Below are 24,964 nucleotides of genomic sequence, written 5' to 3'. Positions count from 1 at the left end.
TCTACTTTGATTCATGATTGATGGAGCAAACGAAATGAGTCGTATTATTTACGACAGAACACGTATCGTGTTTTATCACATCCGAATGCGGTGCTCATAATCATAAGATGCATGATTTTATACGCTTCTCGTTTACGAAAACGGCATTGTAATTAGGACATTCACAGGAATAGCTGAATGATTCGGCTCTTAAACTTTCACACGGTCTGTGCACGCCAATACCGTCTCGTGGGCAATAGGTACTGCGGATATTTATCTCCACTGGCAATGAGCTAGATCCGCAAGACATTTATGGCCTATCATATGAAATGCAAGGCGAAACGTTCACATTATCATAAGTAATTGCACATCATTGTATATGCACGAGGCAGCTCTGAATGCAATGATTTCGGCACTTTGCCCATAACAGTCGCGGCTTACACTCCTGCCTCACGACGAATCCTGCGGCGAGCTATTGTGTGAATTGAAGGACGGGCCTTTGATTATGTTTATGACAGGGGCGGAAGTGTCAAATCGCATTTAATTTGGAGAGATCTATGGAAACGCTTACATTGAAAACGATCATCACAATAACCGCCGTCATTGGACTACTCGCCGAGTCATGGGCTGAGTGGCAATAGTCAGCTTTACAACTGTATGCTTAGTTTTTAATGGTACTTAGCAAAACTGTAAAAGCAACAACCATTTTTTTTTTAGATATCTGGCATAAACTTCCTAGAACAATTCCTATTTTATAAACCATATTTTGTTTTATTCAGAAAAAAATCAAAGCCGTCAAAAGTTGCTTGTACCTATTTTTATAACATTTTCAATGCTTCAAAATCCAATGTAGAGTTAAGTTCTGCACAGCTGGAAATCATCGTCATATATTTACAGTTTAAGAGCAAGATGCACCAATGAGCAATGAGTCCGACCTCATCGGTCAAGAAGAAAATTGAGTTAAGGCCCCGGGTCTCGTATCAAAGCCCACCTCTAAAGCCAGCTTCAGGTGACAATGTTCTACGACCAAAGCGACTGCTATCGTCCAGTGGGCCCTTCATTCAAACCCCACTGGGCAGAAGACAGGATTATAGGGTTCTAACACCACTATCTCAGTAAATCCGTCAGTATCGGGTCCATATCTGTGTCCGGTCCTTCACCTCTGACAAGCTCACATCAACGCACTAGCACCATGGCACCATGAGAGATCACATGGCATGACACCATGTGATCTCCACTGCGATTGAATCTCCGCAGCATTTCAGCTGAGGCCCGTTATTTGTGCGGAGATCAGATACCCCCGCAGGACAGGCCGAGAGGGGGTAGGTAGGGGAGAGGGTGTTCCGTCTCGAAATGCTTGTATAGTAGGACGCGGCATAAACGCCATCCGAGCTAACACGAGTGACACGCTGATGACACGGGAGACCCGTACAACACGGATTACGCCCTCAATATCACCAGTCATCAGGCAGGAGGTCCGTCACTTTATGACCGGACCACCAGGGATCACGCACGCGCCCGGCGTGACTCGCATGTCGATAGCTAACTGGATTCTGGAAGGTATGTCATTGCAGACCAATGTTGGACACTATCACCAGCGTGGCACGCTCCGAGCCGGGTCACGCGGATGGTCGCGTCATAGCACGTCTATCTACGCCACAATCGCTCCCTGTGCGCCACCACCGTCGCCTTTGGGCGGCAGGGGACACTGGACGCGCGGCTGTCCCGCTGCCGCCCCCGCCCTGCCGTAATCAGGCAGTTCGTATGGGTCCGTATCAAAGCGTCCAAAACCGCAGCACCCAAAGTACGCAACATCCAAAACCGCAGCGTCCAAAGTACGCAACGTCCAAAATACGTCCAAAATCGGGTTTATAGGGGGCATTCACAAAGTCCAAAACCGAAACATCCAAAACCGCAACGTCCAAAAACGTATCATCCAAAAAACGCAACATCCAAGGACGCAACATCCAAAGTACGTAACCTCCAAAACCACAACGTCCAAGACCACGACATCCAAGGCACGCAACATCCAAAACCAACCTAACCTAACCTAACCTAACCTAACCTAACCTACTGATTTTTGCCTATCCCTAACCCAACCAAACCTAACCTAACCTAACCTACTGATTTTTGCCTACTGGGGATAAGGAAACCCAACCTAACCTAACCTAACCTAACCTAACCTAACCTAACCTACTGATTTATGCCTACCGGGGATAAGGAAACCTAACCTAACCTAACCTAGCCTAACCTAACCTAACCTAACGGTTTTGGATGTTGCGTACTTTGGATGTTGCGTACTTTGGATGATGCGTCCTTGGATGTTGCGTTTTTGGATGATACGTTTTGGATGTTGCGGTTTTGGATGTTTCGGTTTTGGACGTTGTGAATGCTCCCTATATACCCGATTTTGGACGTATTTTGGACGTTGCGTACTTTGGACGCTGCGGTTTTGGATGTTGCGTACTTTGGATGCTGCGGTTTTGGACGCTTTGATGGTCCCCCGTTCGTATCGCTAGCGGCAGCGCGGGCGGCCGCCGCTCCTGCCGCCATGTTCGTGACCAAGTTGCCGACCAAGCGACCAGCGGCACGCTGGCCAAAACCGGCCGCAGTCGTCCGAAAAATGCGCCGTTTTTGTTTGGCCGGCGACGAGTTTCGAGCGCGCCACATCCGCCTTGGCCGTCTGGGTACACAGAAAAGTGGCGCCCAGCGAGGGGCGTCAGCGCGCGATGTGACCACCGCGCTCGTCTAAGTGCTTCATTTGTAACCGGATCGTCTCGAGGCGTCGGGTGCGCTGCTCCGATCTTTATGCAGTGTTTAGGACCGTACTGACCTGTCGCGAAGTTGACCCCGGACACGGCCTATGTAACTGAACACCACGTAATGACAGGCCGGACAGGTATGTCACGAGTCTGATGAGTCAGATGTCACGAGCCTGATGTGCGATACAGCCGGGGGAGAACAGCTGCAGCTGTGATTAATTGAGGGACGTGAATCCAACTATAGCTGACATTACTACTTGACAATATGATCAGTTGGATGATATGGGGCAGGCAGCTTGAGGTCATTGGTGTGACTTCTGCCCAAGGAAGGACGCGTGGATATATTGAGTGAATAAATTGTGAATAATTATTCCAAATAATTCAAAAGCCATTAAAATCACTAGACAATAAGAGACCACAGAGAAAATCAAGCGTCCTGTTCTCCACCTTTGCCAAGCTCCCGTCCTCACAAAGGGGGATAGGAGCTTCTGATATCAATGACACACAAACGGATAAATGGGTCAGCTTTGACACCATCCACGAGCTACGGATGCCTCCAACCCATACCACGCGACCACAATCACACCAACCGATCACCCACCTCCGGCCACGCCGAATAAACCTCAGACGGCATCATCGCGAGAAGAAACCACAGGAGCACCGCAACGAGGACCCCGACATGCAAAAGTGGCGGTGACCGTTCTTCAGCGCACGAGCCCCACCACAGGTGGAGGGAGCTATGCCGCCGCACGTGTAGCCTCAAACAGGTGCACGCTAGAGAAAGTTCAACAGTCAGCAGAAAATGGGATCACGAAACTTTCGCCGCGGTAGGAATGTATCGGCTATGTCCGGGTTCTAAATCACGAGCGTCGGTTAGTGTGGTTTTACTGGATATTGAACTCGGGATAGTGCTTAGTTAGTGAATGTCATGGTTGGTAGTCGGTCAGTTTAAGGATACCGTGACGTGACCTCGAGACTATGTAAGGATGGCCGAAAGGCACCGTAATCTGATCTAAAAATAGCGATACATGATTTTATCCCGTAAAGACAAGAGTTTCACATTTGTAGGAAACGATTTGATCTCTCATCACAAGCCCAAAAGAAGGCAACTAACCACCGCGGTCGTCCAGAGAAACAAACAGGAACAATCCGATCCTAGCCCAACCACGCCATGGCACTTCTCTTTCATTTGACCCCTCACGTTGCACTGGCTGCAATCGCAGCCTCCAAACGACAGAGTCACGTACTCGAGATCGGCCCGGTCGTGTTTCTCCGGCTGCTGCCTGGCCTTGTCCTTGGAGACCCTGAGCGTTCCTGTCACCGGGCAGTCCCCCATATCATCCATCCCGGGAGCCCTGGTTACACGCCCCGCTCTCATATGACAAATCTGGGGCTTTACTTGTGTCACGCTTAGGCTGCGTCCTCCTCGACAGGCAGTTACCTTCGCTTTAAGTCCAAAGAATCCGGGTAGCGTATCGGGTGAAACGCATCCGTTTAGGTGCACCTCAAAACTCTCGTCGCTAAAATCCAGAAGTTTCTTATCAGAGAAGCGGATGTCTACGCAGTTATACGAGCTGCGCGTACATCGCTGAAAGGTTGTAAGCCCATTCATTCGCCATAAAAGAGACGACCGATCCGGTCCGACTCAAGCTGAATGCCGTAGCAGCCCAGCCGGATGTGAGGTCGAGTCCCGCTGGTCATCGGCGTAGACCGCGGCGAAAGGAGTACAAACATGCACGTCACGGTCCACTCTAGCCCGACACCAGTTCCTCATTTCGCCGCTCCAATGATTTCGTATCATCACATCTCGGACCGATTCGTAACCTAGAGAAATCGGCGTCAAATCTCCATCCCAGCTTGCCTTCAGGCCTCACCCAGGCAGTCGTGACGGCTACCGAAAAACCTGGCCAGAATTCCACGAGAGAGCTCCCCATCAGTCGATCGGGCCCAATCCAATGACGTCAGCGCCACGCGAGCAGCGTGTTCATCATCTCAGGCGATCGCATGTGGGCGCGAGCACACCGCTACTGTATTTGCAGGCCCGCCCCGCTGCGGCTGCATCTCACCCAAAGCGAGTGTTCCTAGCTCCAAAAACGACCGTAGCGATCATGCAGTCGGAACGGAAGAAACCGGCACGGATTTCACACGCACGGCATTTCCTAGCTTCACAGACGACAAAGCGGAGAATGAGGCAGTCGTTCCAGCCACGGATGGAAAAGCCACGAGCCGGACAGCGGTTAATCCGCCGCGGAGACTGCAGTGTGGTCGCAGCTGCACAGCAGGGCGGAAATGGCGCCGAATTAGGAGCCGAATAGGCGCTGGACAGTACAGGACAAATAATGCCGCGAAACGGGACCCAGAAAGACATATTTCCGGTACCTTTGTTCTCCCAAAGAACGGGCATCGGTAGTCGTAAGCTTTAATCGTTTCAGACCCGTTATTCACATTGTTTCTAAAAATTTAACTTTGTAAAAGGTCCAGTACAGAGTCAGACTCACTGCTAACAAAGAAACGCGATGATGAGGACACCGTTAAATATGCATAATTCGAAAACCTGGATATCTCTCACAAAATGTTGCAGGGTGCAGACCAAGGTTATATTTGTCGCTTTCTCTATCTACTTTCGTTAACATATTCCCCGCCGCCTATGTCTTCGTTCAACTCCGCCGCCTCGCTCTGTTAGGGCTCTGTTCAGCCTAGCCACACTCCTGTAACCGTCGTTCGTTGGTCGTGAGAACGGCGCCGATTCGGTTGCCAGGGCCGTCGGCGTGACCTGGCTGACCCGGACATCCGGGATCCGGGAGGTATCGGTCGCACGCGGCGGCGGCGCATCCTCAGACGCGCCGGGATGGGCCAGGATTCACCGGCACGGTACTGGGTCCTGTGGTGCGGGGGTGGTGGCCGGGGTGTAAGGTGAGGCCAGTCTTCTTTTTAAGCGCTTTCTCGATGTCGAGGCTTGTATGGAACGCAGAGTTTGATGTCAGGAGATAACATAGAGATTAGCAACAAACAAGCTTATCTGTGCGTATGAATAGTGCTTTGCTTACAGCTTTTTAGGCAAAGCGGTTCTTAGCAGCAGCAGCCCTAATCGCGTTCGCAAGAGCAGTTCGCAGCAGTTCAGCAGTTGTTACTATAGCAGTTCTTCGACGCTTCGCGTAATGCACCATGCAAAGACCTTGATCTTATTCAAACACGTCCTTCCGTATCAGCTGTTCGCAAATTATCAAGATCGTTCTGAATCAATTTGTCTATCGCGTGAAATCTACAGATCCTTTTACTCAAATGAATAGGGTCGGTGACGGATCAATTTTCAGCACGGATGACTTGAAGCCTTTCGACAACAAAACCACACTGCGACCTTGTCCATCGTGATCTGCAAGTCATGACGATACGTGAAAATTGGAGCCGATACCACAGCTAAGCGGTATTTTCACGTCACTTCGCCTACGATTTGGCCCTTAACAAGGTGTTGGACGCGCGATCAAGGCCGCAGCTCGGAGATTCGGCAGCTCACACAGCGGTGAAGACACGCCCAACCTCTCCCCACGGCAGGAGAACTTGGAGCACGAGGTATCGTCAACAGGAACGGCGTTACGCTTCCCTCTCTGTTAATGATTTTTTAAACTTTTAATTTAACAAGCCACCACATTTAATTTACGCATATTAGAAGCAAGGAGACTAATATTTCGTCATCGGGCAGGCGAAATCAGCCAAACATTGCGATTACGCAAATTATACTCTTTGGAATTCATATAAAAAATTTATGAGCACGCATTTGTTTCAAAAATGCACACTATCAGTTTTTTTTATTTCCGTGACCGGTTGAAAATATATCATAACAAGTCGGTACTACAATCGATGAGTAATGGAAAAGTAACATGGGAAGCCATGCAATTTCAATTTCATTTCCCGGCTTGTCACGAACGATGACTGTCGATTTTATGCAACAGTAATGGGATAAAAAAAAAACGCCAAGAACTACCAGTGGCGGCGGATTCGATTTTGGCGTGGGGGGGGGGGGCAAGATCCCAGTCGAGATGATGTCATAGGCGGATCCAGAAAGGCTTTTCGACGCTGTAGGGGACATACCCCCCCCCAAAAAAAAAACAGTGTCCAAAATCCAAAAACTCCTCGGATTTCGATTCCTTACGGACCTACTGCTGAACAGTATAAAAAAAATCATAAAAATGTTACTATTAGGAAACATAAGGTACGTTTTGTCTATTTCGGGCGATGCAGGGGCCAGGGGGAGGGGGAGTAACTATTTGCTTTAAATGCCCGCTCCCTGGATCCGCCAGTGGACGATGTAACGCATTTCGTATTGCTGTATTAGAAAAAAAAGCTCCAATGGGAAAAATTGTGCCATAACCCGATCGCATATCAGATGTTGAAGAACGGTGCCAAACCTTTTGAAGTAGGCGAGCGCTACTCTTCAATGAGGTAACTCGTTACCATTTCCTCTGTTCATTTTACGTTGGATTTCCGTTTAACTTCCTTTAAAAAGTATTTCTGAGACAGATATCAACTGAAACTAGCTCACAGCGGGAGGAGGCCGCTAAAACATTCAGAGACAGTCGGTCGCATCTAAACCTATTGGGACAGCGATCCGCCAGAAACCCTCCCCAAGGCAGTAGTTCGCCAACTAAGCTCACCGAGACGGGCTGTCTCGATGGGTTTATACAGTAAGCCTACAGCAAGGCTTAACTAAGGCCCAAACGCTCGTCAATGAGCTGGGAACTGAGGGCTGAGGTGAGGGAGCGCGGCGGCGGGCTGGGGTGAAGGAACGGTGGACTGGAACGAGAATCCAGAAGCTCTGGGTGGGGCGTTTCTTTATTAGGGCTTTAGGGTGCGCTGACTGCGGTAAGGTCCAAATTATCACACCAAATTTTGCCATGACATCTACCGGTTCAGGCACTCGAGAAGCAGCGGCCAGTGATATCCGCAAAGACGAAGCATTTCCAACCCAGCTTCAGCCTGGTGTCAGGGCGCCTCAGGTGGCTTTAATTACAGTTGCACATATCAAACGACCTCAGTGCAGCAAGTCTGTGGCCGAAACCATTCGGAACAGACTTCATCGAAAAGTGAGACAAGGTTAGTGCTATCGTTAAGTGCCATTATAGACTTGGGCCCCGTTGGCTTGACCCACTGGAAGGTGGTAGTTATCGGACGCTGCGGGGCATACTCATTTTTTTCCAAAATGCCTTAGATTTTGCTTTCGTGTTCATGGGCGGCGGAACGGGGAGGGCACCGGGGCACCGTGCACCCTCCTTTTGATTTTGGCATTTTAACGTTAGCCCTATGGGCGTTGCATGGAAAGAATGGGACCAAAAGTCGGCAGTGCCCCCCCCCCCCCTTAATTGAAGGTGTTCCGCCGCTACTGTTCGTGTTTGATGCTCTTTATACGTATTCTATAGCCAGCCTTACGACAGAGGGGGGCCCACTAATGATTAGTGCCCTAACCCTCAAAAGTTTCCAACATTAATTTTTACTTTTTTTAATGGTGAAAACTGAAATAAAGCGGATATTGAACTGTGAACATCCAGTTTTTACACCTGGCCCCACACAAGCCTCCGAATGCCCAAAGCAGATCTCTGATGACTGGCCTTTGGGTGTCATACCATACCGTGCATTGGTCAATATGGTCAATGTGTACGACCTCGGCGTTTGCCATTTTATGCGCTGGAAACTGTTGCGCTCGAAAAAAAAATCAGGGGAGTGGCTTATTATGAGCGCTCATCAGTCCTAACTACCCGCAAGCGAATGGCTAGCCCTTCGTCTCCGCTCGCTTGCGATTTGGCATTTATGTAGGTACAAAATAGCGGCAAACGACCACTGAAGGTATGAGTTGCGTCTCTCGCACACTTAAATATATATAAATCGAATCTGAAAAGACAAAAAAATTATATAAAGCGGAAATGGTTAGCATTTACGCATATTCAAAAGGCACCGTTGGACAAACTGTAGGAGCGCAAAGCTGCAATATGGTTATGAAAATTACCACATGCAATAGAAAATATGCAATAGGTTATGAAAGTTTTCCTCATGTTTAGGGCACAAGTTATGGAGGGGCAAGAATATACGTTTGCCCCTCCTCCAAAAGTTTCTTAGGGGACGGTGCCTCCTCTGCCACCCCGTATCCGTCGCCCCTGTAAGCGGTCACTGAAGGCCTGGGCTGCCGCTGCGTCACGTTGACGCTTATAATGCCTCCAAAACTAGGTTGAAGAGAGGAAAACTTCAGTTGAACGCGAACGTTTGCCATATGACATCTGGTTGGCAACGTATGATAAAGTATATGGGCATCTGGTTACATCTTCAGATGATCGAACAGAATAATCAGCTATGTGGTTTCTTGTCTAAACTTTGTCACAAATTATGGGGGGGGCAAAAAGATACTTTTGCCCCCCCACGAGCTTGCCAGGGGAGGGGGCAGCTGCCCCCCCCTGCCCCCCCCCCCGAATCCGCCGCCCCTGAGAACTACAGAATCTCCTTACACCCAGTGTACATATATAAATACCTAGCTTGTTAGGGGGAAAACTCAGGATATCATCGATAAAACAAATGACCCGTTGCGAAAGAAAAGGGTCTGGGACGGATCACCACCTGTTTTAACTGACCACTAATAAGCGAACGGAATTAATACGAGGTCCTAGTTCATAAGAATGGGATCAAATGTAACCATAGAGAATAATTCTGCCTTCAGATACCAAATAAGCAGGGTTGTGCTCGACTAAAAAAAAAATGCCGACTCGACTCATCATTCAACTTCAGAAAGCCCTGATTCAACTCTGACTCAAACAAGGGGCTGATTTTTTCCCTTGACTCGACTCATGACTCAAGCGGCTCAATTAAAATATGAGTCGACTCAAACTTGACTCAAATTTTTTTGTTGAGTCAAGTGAGTTGACTCAAAATTGACTCAGATAAAAAAGTTGTTGAGCGGAGGCGGGGGTGAAAAAAAATCCCGCAGCAGAGCCAGGGCGAAGTTGTTAAGCGGGAGGGGGGGGGATGAAAAGCTTGTTTCTAGAAAGTTGAGTCAGCTGACTCATGTTCCTAAATGTTTGACTCAACTCAATGTCAAAAGTTATTTTACTGACTCAACTCTGACTCAAATCAACGCCTTAATATTTTTGTCCGACTCAACTCTGACTCAACTCAACAGCTCAACATTGTATCCGACCCGACTCAAATCTGACTCATTTGAGTCAAAGTTGAGTCAAATTTCTGACTCGACTCATGAGTCAAGCACAACCCTGCAAATAAGTGGATACACTTATTGACCGAAGAATTCCGCGGACATGGCCACCTACTTATGCAAACGATTGAAGCAAACTTTTTAATACATAACAGTCATAAGTATTGGCGATATCGTGCAATGAATTGACATCAGGATTGTTATCTGAGCAATGCGATCACTATTAAAAAATCGATAACATACTTGTAATATCATGTTCACTCGGAAATAACACTTCACCACGAGGCATGGTTCACGTTCTCTTAACAGCACCTCACCAATAGCTGAAGTTGAATGGAATAATACAAAGCTCGTTAAATAGTCAATAAACAAACCGGAATTGGCTGTGAAGGACCAGTGACAATGGAGACAGTTTTATTCGCCAATGGCGGCGTTCATCTGGCTTGCGTGTCAGCTTGTGGCCGGTCTACCATGAGCCAATGACGTCACAAGTCCGTAACCTCGAACGAGGACAGCGCACGGCATCTTTTGAATGCCGTCACCAAATTTATGTCCCAATAGCAAATCGATTTCGTGGATTTTCCGACTCAGGCCACGGTAGAATGGATGATTTACTGCTGTTGCTATGCCGCCCAAAGTCACAATGCAAGAACAGAACGAAACTTCAATGGGCCCGGAATACCAGCCCGGGTGCAAACAAAACATTGCGTGGGGCAACACAGACTCGCACACGACCTTGTCAACGCTCGGTTACCAGTGATAATTTAAATCAAAAGTAAAACGTATCGCAGATTGATGGCGAAACGGTCCAGATCAATTTTCAATTCGTACTTTGCTCGATACGCCAATTCACAATCACAAACTGTGAATGAAAACCCCCAAAATAAGCACCTGCGTCTACTCTCCATTCCGGCCACAATGAAATACAGAGCGTAAAACTATGACCTATGCATTATGCACGGGGTTCACAGCGAATGAATATCGACGGCTCACGGATGTTTTGAACCGAACCGACAATGACGTCACCAAACGTGTTTGAGGCCACTTTCCATGTCGGCTCGAGGCGGCTTGGATTCAAAACAAATCTGAGCTGTTAGCGGACGAGAAAAGTCGTGTTGGTAGCATTGTCGGTCATGCGAGGCGTGGCGGTCCCCGCAGAGCTGATGATACCGGTCCCAGGCGCCACACGAGGTGTAGCTTACTGTTCTAATACCAGGTCCAAGGTGAAGTGAGCACAGGAATAGAAAGCGGACACGTCGCACAGACATTTAAAAAGCTTCAGTGATAAGCTGGCGGCCCTAGTATTTAGTATTTACAGGACAACGACGTAAAATAGGTGAGCCTCTATGACAAAACAACAATGCCTAATTTCATTTGGAAATTTTATTATATTTAGTAATCACAACTTTTTAACATTACTATATTGTATTCTAGTAATGCGACACGCAAACCCTTACCAACACACACACCGACTCATTGTTTATGTCATGCACCTGTAGCCGCCGCCTGGGGGCGGGGTTACGTAATGGTGACCCGGACATAGCCATAGACGGCATCGCACGAGGAGCCTGTGCAGTGAGCGGAGGCAGCCGCCGGACGACAGACCAACTGCGCCGAATCCGGACAGAAACACTCGCCGGCCGATAGTGGGGTCCGCAATGCCGGAACTGACCGTGACATTACGATCTGGCCGCCCAGGCCACTGAGAATATGGAACAAGGTTGTGGAGGTGTCGGGTTGGTGACATGGGCTTAGAGACCTATCGGGGAGGGAGGGGGGAGGGTGTTAAAACTGGGATCGTGATAGCGAGGCACGCTGTTGTGAGACAACACAGTCCTCATTAATTGCTAAAGCGGATAAGTTTCTCCGTGCTCTAGCAATAGATTAATTGTTCCATCAGGTGATTGAAAGAAAATAATATGGAATTCCTACAGATATGATAATAGTAATACAACAATAGAGATGATCAGCATCAGATTCTGTCACATTTAGCAAATTTATTGTCTGATAAGCTCAATGCGAGCAACGTTAAAAGTTTGACCAGCTTTAAGGAAGCTTTTCTAAATAAAGAACTGGAGACAAAAAAAAAACTAGAAACCCATGGTCTATGTTCCAACAAATTTTTAGAATCAGCACGACTTAGCAGATAAATGCAAGAAAAGTTATCAAGCCGTTTCTCACAGCGCAAATCAACACCTAACCGAGCGATCGCATCTGATCTCTGGTACGTCTATGTATGTAGATCGGCTGACACCATGTAGCGAGAGCCCAACGACCTGACAACAGTCACCTACCACTTGTGACCAGTCAGCGCGCCACTCGAGGCACACACTATGAATGGTGTATGCTAAATAGCCGAGCTGAGCCATGCATTTCATCTCGGTCATTCCCCGAAGAGGAGGCTCCTTTTGAGGAAACGACATGCTCCTCTTGCCATTCCATTTCACAAACATGCATAAGCTCCGTGAACTCATCCGGAGTGAGGGAACTAACAGGTGTGTTTAATCCGACCTTGCGGGTGGAGAAAGGTCACGCACGCCGGCTCCGGCACCCCATCCCTCGACTGGCCACCGCAGGCCCACCACAGGCCGACCGCCTGCCGTTCCTGGTGGCCACAGTCGGGCCCTGTTGACGATTGGCCTGCTCCGTTTCGCGCGCCACATGCCACCACAAACGGGGCATTTTTCGCCGCGAATCCGGCTGCCCAGTGGTGTCTGCAGGTCCGAACGGCGATGGTGGCCGCGTCACGTGGGAGCAAGTCCGGGAAAACGCAGCACTTCACCGACCGGTGAGCACGTGAAGACAGGAACAGCGGGTCGAGCCGCTTCTGCGCCCGTCGGCAGCCCGGATGTAAATAGTTTCGTCGACCGAGCAGCTCATTACCGGCGTTCAGCGCCCTTCAAGGCTGGCAATGGACACGTGGTGCAGCTAAAAACTAGAGTTTATCCGTCTCGATTAGTGGCTGCAGACATGTTCCCAGGGATAATTGCACTGAACGTGTGAATCGGTTACAATTTTGAAGAGTTACAATGCCACTAGAGGTCATCCCGGGGTTCCAGGACGGTGGACAATCGTTGCGTGTTGCGAGATTTTTGCAAATAGCACCAATATGCACCTAATTTACACAATGCTTTATCAACACCATGCAAATGACATCACCTGCCAAAAATGCAAAATCGTAAAAAGCAGTAACAGTTACAAATGATGAGACGACCTATTAAATGAACCGAATAGCGCAGGAAAATGGGAATGCAAAAGTGGCTCGGTTCAATAATGATTCTGGTGAGTGCCTTTCACATACGAATGAAGAAAAGCAAGGAAAGTGATAAGTCACAGGCATTCATGAATAGATACGTTGCTATTTTCCTTCTGTTCAAAAGTTCATCGAACTCATGATAAGACACCTAGCAATATTTCATAAATCTAAGTTTATTGCAATTTATGATTAGCTTGAGTCCATGAACTATGCCAAAAAGGGTGCATACAAGGTCTTTCTAAACGTTTTTATAAATGTGACATCAGCTCGCTAGCGGCAGAACGGAAACATGAGACTAACATACATCTTCTAAACCAGACAACATAGAAACTACTTAAATACCTAATAACAGTAGCCGCTAAAACAAGATCACGCATCAACCAGAAAGCCAGGATCAAGACCAACAAGCCAAGTAGTTCAAAGACGGCCAAAAGCCAAAAGGCAGGAGTGGAATTGCCCGCATTAAGCCAAACCTTCTACACTAGCTAAAAGCTAATCGTCTTTTCCTTCTTTGAGACAGGTCACTGCACGCGCGTCTAAAGCTTTAACGAGCATCATGCATAAGCCTCATGCATACCTAAGGCTCCGCATTTTGAACACCGCGTCGTCCAAGCAATCTAGTTAGTCACGAGATTGCTCGTATTTTCGTGTCCGGTCCATCATTTTGCATTCGGATCCAAATCGCTACCGGAACTCCGATGACATTGGCACCAGTCCTGTAGCGTAACCGATGACATCACGGGTCAAAGACTGCCGCGTCGTCGCCTACCTTGTTGATCTCACCATCGCAGTCCGACTCAAGTCTCCGTCTCGGTCAGATCGGAGCTCGTTAGTCACAAAACCAAGCCCGGTCCGACGCTAGTGGTACACGCGCAAAACGGTTATCCCGCATCACCGATGAATAATGCAAAACGGAATGACCGAGGAACTGATCATGGCAACCCAAACCCAAACGGCTTCCGCCTCACATCTGTGGGGATTTTCTATCTGTAAAAACCAACACAACAAACCATGTGTGACTGCTCGAGGAAAACTGTCGGTTCATAAACAACCACAGCATCCAAAGCCACCAAAGTTGATGTCATTTTCATGTCCCCTCTGCATCATCCACTGACCGAAGCCAGCTGCCCCGCTTTAAAGATCCGCCGGTCGTCGCGACAGCCGCCACCAAAATAGCCATTCTGGGGCCGTCCGGCAGGTTTCGGCGGTGCGCCGCGTCTCGTCTCGCCGCACTGGGCCACCGGTCGTCGGTCGGCTGAGATCAGCCGGTAGCGCTGATCCCAGTGCCGGATGCAGTGCTGATGCCATCAGCGGCGACCGCAGCGGTCCGCCAGAGCCGACCGCAGCGTGTCGCCTCAGCTGGCATCAGGAGACAGCACGCACCGCCAGGCCGCCGCCCAAGGCCGCGCACGCGCCGCCGTGGGTGCAGTGATATCAGCAATTTATCGGATAAAACGAGGATACTCACACAAGTCCGTGATATTGCGTGGTTTATACAAGCCAATATTGAGCTGATGCTTTCATCACGGACAAAAGAGCCGTATAGTAGCTAATTGGGAGTTCTTTCTGGAGTCGAGTAAATCAGCAGCGCAAAGTGGCTCCGATTAGCACGTCCAGCCATATTAATGTTCGCGAAGACCAATCCGGATGTGGTTTTCGGCAAGGCCGACGACAAATTGCGCCGTTAACAGCGGTTACCAATGTCAACGCTTTGGCTGTCCTCTGGCTACTCACATAAACAAATGAAGCTCCTTAAAGGGCAGGTAAAAACCACAACAGGGACAAACTACTCCATTGTTTTCTATATGTAATGAATCTTGCCGAAGAATCGTCGCATGAATGCATAAAGAACCGTATTTCGCTACCGGATCTATTTACACAAACGGTATAATGACTACCCGTTAGCAACTTTTTAGAATGACCGAAAGAAAGTAATTCCAACAGAAACCTTGCATGTGATGAGCCGCACCGAATGTCAGGCGCAAAATACAGGATGCATGCGATCAAGTAGAACATTCATAAAAATGACAATCGTGAAAATACGTTCACTAGCCTTCGCGCTTGGGTGTGGAGCTTTGCCATTGCGGTCAAACCGCAACATACCGATACAACCCCAAACGCGGATGGAGCCTGCGTGTGTCCACTGGTGGATGCGGACCTACAAACCACACTACTTCCTATACATCGCCGCCTCCAAACGGTCCCTTCCCGGGGGTTAGCGGGCCGGAGCGGTCCTGTCAGGTTGCGTGCCCTTTAGGCAAGGTTGATAACACAGACGGTAGCTACTTATGTGATCGGATCCATACAAAGCAAAACACCAAGGTAAAAGGAAAATCTATCGCCGTCGCATCCTTATCTGTGCCTGGTTGCCTTGGTCACTACCGAGCAAATGACATACGGTAGACTGCAGACAGCAGATACTGATGAGCTCCCAATTAGAAATCCTTCATCAAATGAAACGATAGCGCATTGCCTCGTACTTGAGCAGGAAACTCAGCAAACCATAGCGAGATACGAATGTCAGGCTTATTAGAACCGAAGTCATTCAGATCCTATCTTTCTACAAATGTATCCATCACCTTTTCCCATGCTGGATAATGGATAATCCATTTGATCATCAAAGTAGATGTGCCAGACAAAAATACCCATAGAGTACAAGGAGCATGACAATGTGCATTTAGCTATACAAATCTCATCAATACTGCATACATCCAGGCCATTCCAGATGGGATCTTAGCTTACTATAACACAAATCCGATTAATGGAATGAAATAAAGTAATTCAAAACCTATAGAGCTTTAAATATACAGTATAATTTATGCACACCTGGCACCGTAGTCACAATCTCCGTCTAACACCCGTCTAAATCGTCCACGACTCCACACCTCAGCAACTTTAAAAATCAGCGCACCATGTTCGGTTGGTTGAGCATGCTTAACCAGCCGCAAAATTTGTTGAGCGTGTAACAAATAAAGCCCGTGTCATGCCAAGCGCCAACGTCACGGTGTAAGTCCCACATCCTGATCGGCAATCGAGATGCATTCCAATTTCTATAACGGAATAACTACTCAGACTTGTTTCAATCACACCACGACGATGAAAATCATACCACTCAACGACCACTAGCCCACCAACATAACTGTGCAATTTTTGAATTCCTCCAGCCTGTCCATTTTTCCATTAATCACCGCAAACATCGCTCAGCAATCCAGCAAACACGTGTTACTCGCCCGCAACGGGCCGAACCGGGCGCGCCTCCTAAACATAGCCCTGCCACTGGCAGCGACTCGGGTAACGGACTATTCGTTATGCCCGGCGCCGGGTTATGTCTGACTGATGCTTCGCTGACTTTAGTCATCGTCAGCTGCACATTGGCGCTGAACACTGACGGCACGAGACTCGCGCGCCGCGACACTCAGCCGCCTCACGGAACTCGTCCTTTTTGTGGCCGGGTGTCGGGATTGGGCCGGCCGAGAGGGTGTCCGGTATACCCGGGCAGGATTACACACTCGCCGGGCAGTGGGACGCCGATTACAGCTCGGACGTCCGAGGCCAGCCAGAGCCAGCACTGTTAGGAGCTCAGCGGGAGGAGCTCAGCTGGAGGAGCTCGGCTGGAGGGGCTGGGCTGGAGGAGCTCCGCTGGACCGAGCCGTCTCTCTCAATCCGCCGAGCGGCGAGCGGTACCGCCGGCCGGCCGACCACGAAAGCTCCCGCCCGCCCGCCGCCGCCGCCGCCGCCGCCGAAAGTCGTCCGTCGCCAGTCACCCGCGCCGATGACGTCACCGGTCTACGGTGACGTCACCGGCTCAGCCGCACACTCGGGCTGTCGGCGCGGCGCTGGGCGCTTCATTCACGCTGCTTCGGCCGGGGCGCGCGCAGCTCGACCGGGGCACTCCTGGCCAGTGCGCGCTCTTTGCCGAACGGTCCTTCGACAACCAGTGGGTGCCGGTGATCTGCCATCACCACGAATAACCAAACGTGGTGTGAAAACTACGATACTCAAATAGCAGGAGACTCATCAGGAATCGTCTGTGACGACTGTACCTACTGCTCCTTCGAGAGCTTATCTAAGCCTGCCAGCCGTGAGGAGAAACTTTGTGCTCACTGCCGCTGTTGACGGCTGTCGTAGCCGTCCACCGATGACCTCAGCTCGGCCTCGAGGGGCCCGCGTGGCCCTCACGCTGGCTCTGTGGATGTGTGCGGTGTCGCTGGCCCTCTCCGCGCCCTACGGCCAGACCACTGGCGGAGTTTTCGACCAGCCGAGCGCCGGCGCGACGGCAGCAGATTCGCTGAGCGAGCAGATCTCCGCCTGCCGGCGCCGCGGTAACCTGTTCGCCTACTACCAGCCGCTGAGCCGGTGTATGGCACTGCTGGACGAAGAAGCGTCGCCGTGCCCGGAGCCCGGTGCCGTGCTGGTGCTAAACGCCACCACACACGAGGCCAGCTGCCTGCGACTGCCGTGTGCCGAGAGTCAGGTGCTGCTCGCCGACGGTCGGTGTCATGAGAAATGGACCGTGTGCTCCGGCCGAGAGAACATGGAGCTCGTGCTGCTGGAGACGGGGCTGGGCGCGTGCGACTGCCGCGACGGCCACGTGTTCTGGCCCACCGACGGCCGCTGCCACGCCGTGTACTCGCGCGGCCCGTGCGCGCTCGGCGAGCACCTGGTCTGGGTGGACGGCACCGCGCGCTGTGAGGCCACCCCGTGTGGTGAGGGACACGTGCCGTGGCACGGCCAGTGCGTGCCAAACACCGGTCACGGCTGTCTGGACTCGAAGCACGGTCACCTGAGGCTGAACGCGGCCACGCTCAAGTACCAGTGCACGCTGCGCTGTCCGGACGCCATGGTTGAGGTGGGACTCGACTGCTACAAGTTGTACTCTCGCGGTCCGTGTGCAGTTGGGGAGTATGTGGAGCCGGTGCGTGGCACGCGCTACGGCCGCTGCGCGCCCAACCCGTGTGATAAGGACGGTCTGCTGCCCTGGGCCGGTAAGTGCTGGCAGCGGGGTCAGGCGTGTGGCGTAGAGGACGACGATGATTGGGAGGAGACGCCCACGATGGCCTCGCGCACCACGCGCGCGCCGCCCTCGCTCGCCATGGCCTACAGTGACATCTACACAGGTGCCGCTGCCGACAGTGCGGCACCGAAACGTGCTCCAGGCACGACGGCCGGAGCGGTGGCGTCTCAGTCCGTGGAGCGGGTGTCCATCTCCGCCACGGTCACCGTGTCAGGCAGCACACCGCCCCCGGCGTCTACAACGTCCTCGTCATCGTCGACGGTGACGACGACGACGGTGCTGCCGACGCCGGAGAGCACGACGCGCTCGTCACTGCCGCTCCACCTGCAGTATCTGCTCGGCAACGCGCCGGACCTGGACCAGTTGCCGTTCATGCGCCACCGCCGTCCGCCGCCGCCGCCGGTCCACCTGCCTCCTCCGCCAGTGACGCGGCCGCGCGCTCCGTCCGCCTCGGTTAGCGAGGCGCTGCTGGCGCGCCGCTCGCTGGTGCCGCCACCGCCCCCGTCCGCCTCCAGCGGCCTGCTGGAGCTGCTCAGCCTGCCGGCGTTCCACGGCCAGGCCTCGGAGCCGAGTGTGTCCAGCCTGCCGGCGCCCATGCTGCCGGAGGTTCAGTACACCTACGACGGCAAGATGATCCGCAACCCGCTCTACCGCGACCGGAGGAGGCGGAGGGCCGTCTCGGCGGCCGCTCCGACCCCCGAGCCGGCGCCGTCGGCCGCGCCCACCGCCGCGCTCGGCGCCGGCGCGCGGATCATGGTCCACCCCGACACACGCCAGGTGACCTGCACGGCGAACGTGCTGCTGGCGCCGCCGCATAGCTACGCCCACTTCAAGTGCCGGCCCGGCTCACGGCGTGACGCGCTCGGCGAGTGTCACCACGGCGGCAGTACGTACGGAGAGCTGCACCCACGCCGCTGTCCGCACGGCATGCGCCACAACCGGCTCACGGGCCAGTGTCGGCCGGCGGCGTGAGGGGCCGCACCGGGAGGACTGATCAACCAGCGTCCGTGAGCGGACCACAAGCGGGTGGGATCCGGTCAGTGAACCGTATTTAACTGCGCGCGTCCTATTTAATAGCTATGTCTGTTGTTGTGCGTGTGTATTTCGTGTATCTACCTGAATCTCGCGTGTCTCATGCGAGTTTAGTATGCGTGTATCATGCGAATGTCTCTCCGCGCACGTGGAGCGTCCGGTGTGCGTCCTCTAACGAGGGCCGCCGGCGCACAGCGCGATTACCATAGTCACTCAGACCACAGCTGGTGTATAGCTACGCTGCCGTGCTCGGTGCTGGCGGCACCCGTGTATGTCGTGATGTGCGCGACAGAGCGTGAGTTACGCGCTGGTGCGTGACTGACTTCTGAGGCCTGGCAGTTAGCCGGCCGCTATTCAGGGAGACTGCGTCGACACTCACGCGATGACCCATTCGGGCCGCGTAGAGTCCGGCGCTCTCATAGTGTCATGTTTCACAAATACAATGATATTCGACGTTACGCGGCGTTTTCTGCCATCAATTCGGGATGAGATCGGTACAGACGAGACACTAGATGGACCCTCTGCCAATTACGGAACACGTGTGTCACGTGACGCGCCGATCGGCCACGGCTCTCGCCACAAATCCATCACGTGACACTGACCGGCGCCATCAATACGGCTTCACGTCCGCCGTGAGGAGACATTCTGCACGTGCTCTGGAGCCAGCCAAGGCCGGCCGACCGGCCCGGGGGCAGAGACGCCCGCTCCTTCGGCGGGGACAGGGCGGACACACCCATCTCATAGACAGCCCCGCACCGAATCACAGAACCACTCCGAGCATTTCCAGCAAGTCCCTCCTACCTCTGGTGCCGGCCAGGGCATCTCAGTGTCAGGCGGCGCCAGTCCAGGGGCCCGTCAGGCCGATACATACCCACCGGCCCGGCGTTTTCAGAGTTTGTTTGTTATTTGAATTTTACGACGGCCCGAATGGCCGCGTCCTGGGCCATCAGGGGCGGCCGCGCCGGCCCAGAGATAGAGTGGCCGAGGCGCCGCGCCTTATACAGGAAGACAGTAGCGAAATCGGGGAGCGATCGCTGCATTTTGAGAGCTGCACGAATGAATATCAGTCGTGTGACGCTCCAAGAACCGACGATGTCCAGTGATGACTGGAGAATGACTCATGGGACGGTGTCCTCCGATGGAGACATGTGAATTATGAAATGTTATTAGGTATGGCCGACTAGGGGCGCGGGGTCTAAGGAGCCTGATAGGCGCCAAACAACGTAATAGTGGACCAGGAAAACTTCCTTAACAGGATTCATATGACGAACTTAGGTCGTAATATTGTAATTTTAAACAGCCTGCGAAATGTCGCCTTTGACGGCTTGGAAGATGATACCTGCGTCATTAGAGCTGTATAACATTTGCCTGCAATACAGGCTCGTGATATGCGACTTGATGTTGTTACACGTTGCCTTATTTTCCAAAAAGCTCGGGCTGTTCAGGCAGCGAATCACTTTATAACATCTTCACACGGCACTGTCACTGCGTTGGATGGCGCGTATAAGCCGCATCACATCAGTCAGTCAATCCGCCCGAGAGGTGTCATCTCCACCCAAACCCACCACCCAAGCCGACACGACGTGTCCCTATAACGGGGGAGCGTCTGTCGCACTGTCTGGCCGTGTGGGTAGCGCCGTCTGCCCACAGCAGATGGCAACACACGATAACCATGGGCTGCTAATCCCCGAGACCGCTTTGTTCGCGGTATAAAAAGCCGGGCGACAAAGGAATTTCCTGACCGATGGCATCCTCCTTCCATTCTCGAAAGGATTGATCCGCTCGTGTAGGTGTGATCCTAAACGCAGCAGCTTTGTTCTGCCCACTTCAGAGGTACGATTTCGGTCTTGTGTGGTATCAGCTATATCTCATGCTAATTAGATGTTCATTATCGAACGGGCACAGCTGTTCCCATTACATATGCATTCAGATAGATATTTAACTTTTCCATGCCACAATTGCTGTGAATGTGAGCGTCTGATGGCTCGTTCGATATTGAATGTAAAACAATATCACTGATCTCCGCCAAATCGGTCTGAAGCATGCGACCAGGCATAGACGCGACACCTGCACCCGAATGTACAGCGCCACCTGCACAGAATTTCCAGCACCAACAGCCATAGGTCTCGTTGACGCTCATTACTATATTTCGCCTGTCTCGGGAGTTCAGGCATGTGATTAATGATTCATAAACTTAACTATAGAGGAATTAGAAGGTTGAAAACATGTGCAAAAAGGTAAAGAAAAGTTATTTTCGAATGGAATCAAACTCTCGATGGGATTTTAACACCTCGAGTAATTACGAGTCAAACACGTACCTTTTCATTTTATTAACTGCGTTTGTATCTGCTTTTGTGCCAGGTTCGGAAGATGCTGGACTGGGCTTTCCTTCCTGCTTCGTTACTATTACATGAAATATATTTCAGATTCCGAGTCCAACAGTTCCGTGAAATCACACAGCAATTTTCCGGAACGATCACCACACGACCAAACCCAGTCACTCCCTGCCACGGATCTATCCTCTCGACAGAGCTGCCATTTCTCCCCATCCCCGGAGTGATCTCAACTTCCAGAAACGGCCCCAAGCCGCTCCACAGCGCTCAGAGCTGCTAAGCGCGTTGTCGACGTGACACCCATCTGACAGTTTTGCCCGCACGGCGGAGCAGTTTTCATGTCGCCCGCGGCTTACAGAGCTCCGACAAACCGTTCCCGAGACCACCCCAGCGGCGGGCACTGCTGCTTCAGCTGGGGAGTATCGGGGTACGACGTTCTACGGTCGACTCCGCCGGGCTGCCGCGTGACGGAGGACTGAGACGGAGGAATGCGGACCTCCTAAACCATCAGTGTACCGCAGACTGGCCGCGCGTGGCCGCTCAGGACCTCACATCAGCGGGGCTATCACCCGTGGGTCGGTGGGTCGGTCATTTAGGCGGTTGGTTGCTAGGACGCTTGGGCAGAGATCCATGCGCAGATGTTCGTAGTGATTTAGGTGCCGGTTGATCTTGTCTGACTATATAGAGAGCTGTTCTTTTGTCCGATGCAAGATGATTTCGAAGAAGGTTAGATATTTAAAACTGTCCAAGCAGGGAACAGACAATGCTAGCCTGCGTCTGATTGACATGTGTTATAGAAATCATTCTATTGGGTAAAATAATATAAGGTAGGAGCACACGGCCGAAGTATGCCAAACTAGGTCTCCAACTGAAAAGGATAGTACAATGCGGATAGGAATGTCCCGGAGACGTCAAATCAAAGTAAATTATCCAGCTTAACTGTTAGTCTGGGATTTCTTCCAAGATGCTATCAAAGAAGTCGGGACGAGAGGATATTAGACAATGACGCAACATACAACAGGCATGGATGGCATGGCAACGGAGGTCGTCTGTATCATCTTAGAGCAGAGTTAGCTGCACTTGCGGACAGTTATAGGGTAAAGAATAGCACATGAATATGACTAAAAAGCATAAAAGTAGGTATTCCAGTTCTGCGTTAAGAAGATATCTTATGGAAAGCAGCATACGAATAATAAAGAGAGTACATGTGATTCACAACGAAACAAACTTGGTTAGCTGGAAAACGGGAAGTGCGAATTAGACATCAGCGACATAAAAAGTGCGCTTTCATTCGAGTTTCCTCACGGTTACTGAAGTCCGGGAAGGAGAAAACTGGGCACCAGGAACTCATCAATCGAATGGAAAACTTTACGCCCACTCTATAATTATCGAAACAGAGACCACGGCCAATTCGATGGATATCCCAGACTTTTGACAAAAGCACGGGGTCACACAGACTGAGTCATATCAAAATGTTCAGAAAAAGAATACTAATTAATGAGCTACATCGAATCGCCCAATGATACATTAAACCGCTTCCTCAGATGTCTCACCATGGTCATTGCTCATGTCTCTTTATAATGTGAACGCCAGATGTCGCAACATCCGGTCTGATGTTAAAAACCGATGTCGCAACGTCTCATGTGGCAACAGAGAGGCGATCCATCGGCTGCAACGATTCATGATTCATGGATATCAATCATTCAGGAAATATGAGTATTGTTGTTACAATAAAATATACCACCTCTGAAAATGAAGTCGAGGTTGATGCCCACTCATCGTCACAAAATTCGTCTTCGTGTTTACTACCCAATCCCACTCCATCACAAACGCTCTGCGCAGTCCAGAGTTCTGACATGCCCATTATCCTGTTGAGATCAGCAATGTTAACACGTTCCAACAGCATTCGTATCATTGTTTGCTTGTTTGTTTGTTTGTTTGTTTGTTTGTTTGTTGGGGGTTAGGGGCGCGCCGACTGGAAGGTCATTTATCAGTTGCAGCGGTACTTACCGCTTGTCCTCCTCTTCAATCTGCCGCACGACCTCATCAATGACAGCCTTCTCCTTGAGGAACTTTTGGAACTCGCTCTCCTTCTGAAGGTCCTTCTCCACAAATTGCTGCCGCAGTCCCTGAAAATGATCCGCGAGGCTCAGAACAGTACGGTAGCACTTGAGGTAGCAGTTGATTGGGTGAATGGGCTACCAGCAGGCAAATGCAATAACGACACTGGAAAATCAAATATAAAAATAAAATGGGAATGACGATTCAAATAAAGCATAAGCAAACTTCAAGTAGTGGATCAGCTGCGGAGGCTCAAACACATCGACAGTACCATGAGCATTGAGCAAGGATGTTGTCAGACGACTTCGTTATCACACCAACATAAAACTGATACAAAATACACCTGCCATGAATGCGCCAGACCAAATCTTGGTTGTAGTGCGTCGAATCGAGAACTGAACGACTGACAATGCCGGAAAATCAAGTCATCTTGTTTCTTCCCCGACGCGTTCACGCTCATGACATGTTGTAGGTTTATGTCATGAACCTCTGCAGGACATCATAAATGAACCGGACGGGCGCTTGGCCGGTCTTACACTGCTAACGAGTAGTTGAGCTTGTTCCACTGTTAGAGGCAATGTAGAGCCCAACAAGGCAAAATTACCCAATCTGACCACCAGATGACGCCATGAGCTCAGGGCTACAACCAAAGACAGAAACAAACGACCTTCAACACCTGTATCAACTGTAGAGCACAATGGTCCCTAACGGCCTTGAATGGGCCCTCGTCCAGCGCGTGTTACCTACGGAATTCCCGATTTACGACTATAGGAGCCGCGACGATTCGATCAATCAATGACATCTTCCTCCTTCGGGCCACCAGGGTTTACCCTCACGTTTGGTTTCGTACTGAGTGATCTAGAAACAAAACACCACAAAGCGCTGCAGGAAAGCAGGACGGCAGTAGGGAAGGACGCGACGAGGAAGTACAGCGAAGACCACGGAAAAAAATGCTGAACTGAAGCTCAGACGTCCACATAGATAATGTTGAGCTGTTTGCAATGACAAGATACAGAAAAGACGTGTCAACAAAGCATTTTGATCAAAGAATTGTACTAACATCGCAACACACTCCAAATGAATAAAGACAAAGTAAGGTTCTACAACCTACCATCTCATCGTTAAACGCTTGAATATTTATAGTGACACAAGAAACTACAACGCTGCTGCACCCCGCCCGCCCAGCTCTATCACGCGTGACGGCCGCCATGTTCGTTCAATCCGACCGTCCTGGACCCACCTCCAGGTAGCGGGCGCTGTCGACGAGCCGCTGTCGCTCTCGGTCTGCTCTCGATGTCGTACTGTTTGGTGTACTCGTCCAGTGCGGCCTTGTCC

The sequence above is a fragment of the Amphibalanus amphitrite genome, unplaced genomic scaffold (genome assembly GCF_019059575.1).
Source record: "Amphibalanus amphitrite isolate SeventyFive unplaced genomic scaffold, NRLGWU_Aamphi_draft 002145F_arrow, whole genome shotgun sequence".
NCBI classification, from domain to species: Eukaryota; Metazoa; Arthropoda; class Thecostraca; order Balanomorpha; family Balanidae; genus Amphibalanus; species Amphibalanus amphitrite.
The sequence above is the reverse complement of the archived record's forward strand: the minus strand, read 5'-3'. Positions refer to the sequence as shown.